Raw genomic sequence first — 7360 nt, 5'->3', positions numbered from 1 at the left:
CTGTTAGGTCCATACCATTTCTGTCCTTTATCGAGCCCATCTTTGCATGAAATGTTCCCTTGGTGTCTCTAATTTTCTTGAGGAGATCTCTAGTCTTTCCCATTCTATTGTTTTCCTCTATTTTTTGCACTGATCGCTGAGGAATGCTTTCTTATCTCTCCTTGCTATTCTTTGGAACTCTGCATTCAAATGGGTATATCTTTCCTTTTCTCCTTTGCTTTTTGCTTCTCTTCTTTTCACAGCTATTTGTAAGGCCTCCTCAGACAGCCATTTTGCTTTCTTGCATTTCTTTTTCTTAGAGATGGTCTTGATCCCTGTCTCCTGTACCATGTCCCAACCTCCGTCCATAGTTCATCAGGCACTCTATCAGAACTAGTTCCTTAAATCTATTTCTCCCTTCCACTGCATAATCATAAGGGATTTGATTTAGGTCATACCTGAATGGTCTAATGGTTTCGCCTACTTTCTTCACTTTCAGTCTGAATTTGGCAATAAGGAGTTCATGATCTGAGCCACAATCAGCTGCCGGTCTTGTTTTGGCTGACTGTATAGAGCTTCTCCATATTTGGCTGCAAAGAATATAATCAATCTGATTTCGGTGTTGACCATCGATTGATGTCCATTTGTAGAGTCTTCTCTTGTGTTGTTGGAAGAGGGTGTTTGCTATGATCAGTGCATTCTCTTGGCAGAACTCTATTAGCATTTGCCCTGCTTCATTCTGTACTCTAAGGCCAAATTTGCCTATTACTCCAAATGTTTCTTGACTTCCTACTTTTTCATTGCAGATACCTATAATGAAAAGGACATATTTTTTGGCTGTTATATCTAGAAGGTCTTGTAGGTCTTCATAAAACCGTTCAATTTCAGCTTCTTCAGCATTACTGGTTGGGGCATAGATTTGGATTACCGTGCTATTGAATGGTTTGCAAACTTGGAAATGAACAGAGATCATACTGTCATTTTTGATATTGCATCCAAGTACTGCATTTCAGACTCTTGTTGTCTATAATGGCTACTCCATTTCTTCTAAGAGATTCCTGCCCACAGTAGTAGATATAATGATCAACTGAGTTAATTTCACCCATTCCAGTAGATCTTAGTTTGCTGATTCCTAGAATGTCGATGTTCACTCTTGCCATCTCCTATTTGACCACTTCCAACTTGCTATTTTAACTACTAAAGAATGTATGCTGGAAGAAAGAAGTTGAATTCAGAAGGTAGTAGTGGGCTGTAAGAAACAATTGGTTATTAAAGGCATTGGTAAACACAGAGCTATATCTAAACACACATTTGCTTAATGAGGGGGGGGTCACAAACTTAGATTTTGGATGTTAGGAAAAATTTTCTCCAAAAATTAACACACCAACATAGGGGTGCTAACTCTCACATTTCCCTAGTAGGAACATTTTTATAAAGATTTCCATAAGCATACATACCTTGCACTGAGAAATTTTACAGTCTTTTGTGAAACTTAGAAAGTAAAAACAGTAAAATTTAATAAATAAGGACAGTTCATTAAAATTAAAAATTAGTGAAAAATCTAACCATATTGATAGCATTCTTCTAATCTCTTTCTAGAATATTAAAGACTTTATCACAGAGCATTACCAATTCATGGCAGTTGGGTTACATGTCTAATTTTATCCTACCTTCTTCTGTTTCTCATAAATTCTAAGTGATAGTATTATTTTTTCATAACACTAACTATATTACCTGGTTAATCGTGGATGCTCAACAAAATTCTTGAATGAATGGGAAATAAACTGTTACTTGTTTTACCATGCAATTCTCCTAACTGGTTAAATGTTGATCCTATGAGGTTAGAAATATCATTTCCAATTTTCAGTGTAATATAACAGAAATTTCCCTTAATGGAGATTGTTGAGGACTTCTCTCTCCTTTAATTTCAAGGGCAAACATTAAGACCCCAGTTTCTCATAGAGAGCCTTCTCAAATGAATTATAGGTTTACTGAAGGGAATTGATTGCTGTAAGAAATAGGCAATTATTTATTAGTTCATAGAGGTTGTGAAACTAATCTTAAAAAAAATCTTAACTTATCCTATGAAGAATAATGCATATGTGAAAGAGAACTCTGTTCTTCTAAAGCTAGGCTGGTGGGTAATCAAAAAACAGTCATCAGTGCCTCACACTTACTGTACTATGTTGTTCATTGTTCAGTCACCCAGCCGTGTTCTATACTCTGTCACCTTATATATTGTATTTAGGGAAATTAACCCACCTACTATGATTGTTATACAATTTCTCCAAGAGTAAAAATGTTTCAGTATTCATTTAATTTAATTAGAGGTTGGGACCTACCTTTTGATGCTTATTCAGCAATTGATATACATATGCAATTGGAACTGATATTCATATGTAAATATATTAACCATGGTGTAGGATTCAGTTTAAAGAGAAAAGGGTATTTCTCAAAGTGTGAACTTGTTCTCAAATTCTTCCAGAAAATGTACCTCTTGCTCTCTCAGTAAGAAATAAAATTTCCTTTTTTTTTTTTGTCTTCCAAGACAGTATTTTTTATCTTGGTGTTCTTAATTCGGATTTCAAAGTCTTTCTTATTCAGGCTGATATTTTAGATGAGAAGTCTATTTGAAAACTCTGCAGAGTCTCCTCCAAGACTAGTTTAACATCTTGAGAGTTTCCCCATACGTGGATTTCTTGTCCCATACTTTAAACAGCAATATGTGAGAAGTTAATACCTAGCAGATTCAAATTCCCAGGAGCCCACTAAAATAATAAATTCTTTTTTTAAGAGTGGGAATCAAACTTTCAAAATGTGTTATTCCCTGAAGCATATGAGTGCTTTATCAGAGGACTCTATTGTAGAATCTTGAGATTACATTTTTGGAAAGAATATCTTAAGCAGTTGCCATTTTAAGGTAGAGGTTTTCAAGAAACTTTTGGAAAATATCAATAGAGTTTCTATAACTTGACTAAATAGTGTGTTTTCCTAATAGATACTATGAATATTGTCCTTTACAATGATAGGATTTTCTTTGCATAGTTCTGTCTAAAGAAACTTTAGGCTTCTTTTCTTCTGTCTAAAGTAAGATTTAGACCTAATGAAAATGTTAGTCAGTTGTGTCCGACTCTTTGTAATCCCAGGGACTATAGCCTGCCAGACTCCTCTATCCATGGAATTCTCCAAGCAAGAATACTGCAGTGGGTAGCTATTCCCTTCTCCAAGGGATCTTCCCAACCCAGGGATCGAATCCAAGTAGATTCTTTACTGCAGGAAGATTCTTTACTGTCTGAGCCACCAGAGAAGCTCTTATACCTAATTAAAATAATAAAATATTGGGAGTATGGTCAAGAATTACAACATTGTTAGTAATTTCTCAATCATTATCCTAACAATGCTTTTCTGTTTTTGTGAATATATTTATCTTTGAATATGAGTATTTTTGATATATGATATAATATTTTAAGAGTGTAGAATATTAATCCTATTGCTTTTAAATAAACTAGGAGAATATGTTTAGGAACATATAGTAAAAAACCATCTCCTGTAGAAAAGGAAGAATAAATTAGTACAAATAGCTTTCTCTTTAAATAGAAACTGAAACTTTGAAAGAAAGAGGAATTTGTAATATGTTGGATTGTAGGACAGGAAAGTTTTATCTTTATATTATGATCCACAGCACATGTTTTTCTTTTCTGGGGTTTTAACTTTCTTCTGGCTCAATAATTCTCCACATGGGATTTAAAGTAGATAAATTAGGTATAATAGATGAATTTTTTAGAGTATTTTAAAAGTCTAATATAAATTTTGTTTCTTTCTCTGCCTGGTGGAGTGAAACACCTTAAAGAGGGGCCCCGGAAAATCCTTCCTTTTTGCTGTGTTCTGTGGGGCATCTCTGTTTGTAGCAGTGATTAACTAGTGAATTCATTATGTTACTATTGTATTTCTGAATTGTGTTTATGTGGCAAAAATTATTTTTAAAAAGTTTTAATTAAGATACAGTTGACAAATAGCATAATATTAGTTTCAGGTGTACAACATAATGATTCAATATTTGTGCATATTGCAAAATTATCGTGACAATAAATATAGTTAATATATATCACCATAAACAGTTATAATTTTTTTTCTTATGATATGTGGCATAAGTTTGTACATTTATGCTTTGAGAATAAAAGAGCAGTTGGGGAATAATAGCAATAGAATTGAATGTTGCATATAAATGTATCTGTACACGCCAGATTAATATGTTCTTATTGCAAATTTATATATTATAGATATTGTTTCCAGTTTAAATTGAAAACTTTTAATGTCACTAATGATGCTAGTTTGTTGTTGTTCAGTTGCTCAGTCGTGTCTGACTCTTTTGCAACCCCATGGATTGCAGCATGCTAGGCTTCCTTGTCCTTCACCATCTCCCGGAATTTGCTAAAACTCGTGTCCGTTGATTCAGAAATGCCGTCCAACCATCTGATCTTCTGTTGTCCATTCTCCTCCTGCCTTGAGTCTTTCCCAGCATCAGGATCTTTTCCAATGAGTTGGCTGTATGTATCAGGTAGCCTAACTGTTGGAGATTCAGCATCAGCCATTCCAATTAATATTCAGGGTTGATTTCCTTTGGATTGACTGGTTTGATCTCCTGGCTGTCCAAGGCACTCTTAAGAGTCTTCTCCAACACCACAGTTCAAAGGTATCAATTCTTTGGCACTCTCCCTTTTTTATTGTCCAGCTCTCACATCCGTACATGCCTGCTGGAAAAACGATAGCTTTGACTATACGAATCTTTGTAGGCAAACTAATGTCTTTGCCTTTTAATACACTATCTAGGTTTATCCCAGCTTTTCTTCCAAGGAGCAACCATCTTTTAATTTCATGGCTGCAGTCACCGTCCACAGTGATTTTGGAGCCCAAGAAAATAAAGTCCGCCGCTGTTTCCACTGTTACCCCATCTTTTTGCCTTGAAGTGATGAGACCAGATGCCATGATCTTCGTGTTTTGAATGTTGAGTTTTAAGCTAGCTTTTTCACTCTCCTCTTTCATCTTCGTCAAGAGGCTCTTTAGTTCCTCTTTGCTTTCTGCCATATGGGTGGTGTCATCTGCATATCTGAGGTTATTGATGTTTCTACTGGCAATCTTGAATCCAGCTTGTGCTTCATCCAACTTGGCATTTCACATGATGTACTCTGCATATAAGTTAAATAAGCAGGGTGACAATAGATAGCCTTGACATACTCCTTTCCCAATTTTAAACCAGTCCATTGTTCATGTCCAGTTCTATTGCTTCTTGACCTGCATACCGGTTTCTCAGGAGGCAGGTCAGGTGGTCTGGTATTCCCATCTCTTTAAGAATTTTCCACAGTTTGTTGTGATCCACAAAGTCAAAGGCTTTAGCATAATCAATGAAACAGAAGTAGATGTTTTTCTAGAATTCTCTAGCTTTTTCTGTGATCCAACACATATTGGCAATTTGATCTCTGATTCCTCTGCCTTTTGTAAACCCATCTTGAATGTCTGGAAGTTCTTGGTTCACGTATTTTGAAGCCTAGTGTGGAGGATTATGAGCATTACTTTGTTAGTGTGTGAAATGAGTGCAATTATGCAATAGTTTGAACATTCTTTGGTGTTGCTCTTCTTTGGGATTGGAATGAAAACTGACCTTTTCCAGTCCTGTGGCCACTGCTGAGTTTTCCAAATTTGATGGCATATTGAGTGTAGCACTTCAACAGCATCATCTTTTAGATTTAAAATAGCTCAGCTGGAATTGCATCACCTCCACTAGCTTTGTTTGTAATGATGCTTCCTAAGGCCCTCTTGACTTCACATTCCAGGATGTCTAGCTCTAGGTGAGTGATCACACCATCGTGATTTTCTGGGTCATTAATATCTTTTCGGTATAGTTCTTGTGTGTATTCTTGCCCCCTCTTCTTAATATCTTCTATTTCTGTTAGGTCCATACTGTCTCTGTCCTTTATTGTTCCTATCTTTGCGTGGACTGTTCCATTAGTATTCTCTAATTTTCTTGAAGAGATCTCTAGTCTTTCCCATTCTATTATATTCCTTTATTTCTTTGCATCATTCACTTAAAAACACTTTCTTATCTCTCCTTAGTGTTCTCTGGAACTCCGCATTCAGATGGGTATATGTTTCCCTTTCTCCTTTGCTTTTCACTTCTCTTCTTTTCTCAGTTATTTGTAAGGCCTCCTTAGACAACCATTTTGCCTTTTTTGCATTTCTTTTCTTAGGGATGCTTTTGAACACTGCCTCCTGCTAGTTGGTGAGCATATATTAAAAATACCTAAAATTTTGCAGTATTTTCTCCAAAGTAATCTTTTTTGGCCATTCTGTTCAAACACTTTATTTTGGTATATGTTGGACAGCTTATTTTAAAATCTGATAGATTAATATGTGCATGCATGCTCAGCCACTTTAGTTGTGTCTGACTCTTTGCAACTCCATAGACTGTAGCCTTCCAGGCTCCTCTGTCCATGGGATTCTGCAGTCAAGAATACTAGAGAGGGTTGCCATGCCCTTCTCCAGGAGATCTTCCTGGCCCAAGGATTGAACCCGTAGCTCCCATGTCTCCTGCATTGCAGGCAGATTCTTTACCCACTGAGCCACCTCGTATGTGTGAACAAAATGAAATATTTTAAATTGCCAGCATTACAGTTAAATGTAATTCTCCTGTGCTGCAGTGGGGTAGTGAGAAGTCATAATCAAGAAGACAGAACAGCTCCAAATAACATCTGAAATATATCAGTTATGGAAATGGCACATAAATAGCAGCATTTGTTCAAAACCAAATTTCCCTTTCATGAAAGTGGGCTACAATGATGAACTGCAAATAACATTGCTAGATTGTTCTTTGGGGATATAATAATTTTAGAAATCACTCCCTGTACATTCCCATAGTCTCTCTTTAAAAAAAAAATACTCTTTATTAGAATATTTCATTAGGTCTAGGAAATTACCTACTCGGCGACTCTATTAGTTCTAAAGTTTGTGCTATCGTATGTTTTGGGGAGTCATAAATATATGTGTCCTTTCCACATATTCTTTCCTTCTCACTACTCTCTAGTAATAGAATTTGTGTAAGTTATTTTAAAAAGTCTGATTAAAATGAAGATATACTTAAAAACAAAGATATACTTTATCTATTGAAAAAAGAATTATGAAGACAATATTAAAAATTAATCTGTGATTTTTCCTTCTGGCTTACTTCACTCTGTATAATAGGCTCCAGTTTCATCCACCTCATTAGAACTGATTTAAATGTATTCTTTTTAATGGCTGAGTAATACTCCATTGTGTATATGTACCACAGCTTTCTTATCCATTCATCTGCTGATGGACATCTAGGTTGCTTCCATGTCCTGGCTAT

At 35.6% G+C, this 7360-nt stretch overlaps 1 protein-coding gene across 3 annotated transcripts in view; it reads left to right on the top strand.

The window, feature by feature from the left end:
• The window catches only part of ADAMTS6 (ADAM metallopeptidase with thrombospondin type 1 motif, 6), a 286481-nt gene that overhangs the window by 162575 nt on the left and 116546 nt on the right, over positions 1 to 7360 (top strand). The window lies entirely within an intron of this gene.

The sequence above is a fragment of the Bison bison genome, unplaced genomic scaffold, assembly GCF_000754665.1.
Source record: "Bison bison bison isolate TAMUID 2011002044 unplaced genomic scaffold, Bison_UMD1.0 scf7180017864218, whole genome shotgun sequence".
NCBI lineage: Eukaryota > Metazoa > Chordata > Mammalia > Artiodactyla > Bovidae > Bison > Bison bison.
This window is presented reverse-complemented; position numbering and strand designations above follow the sequence as displayed.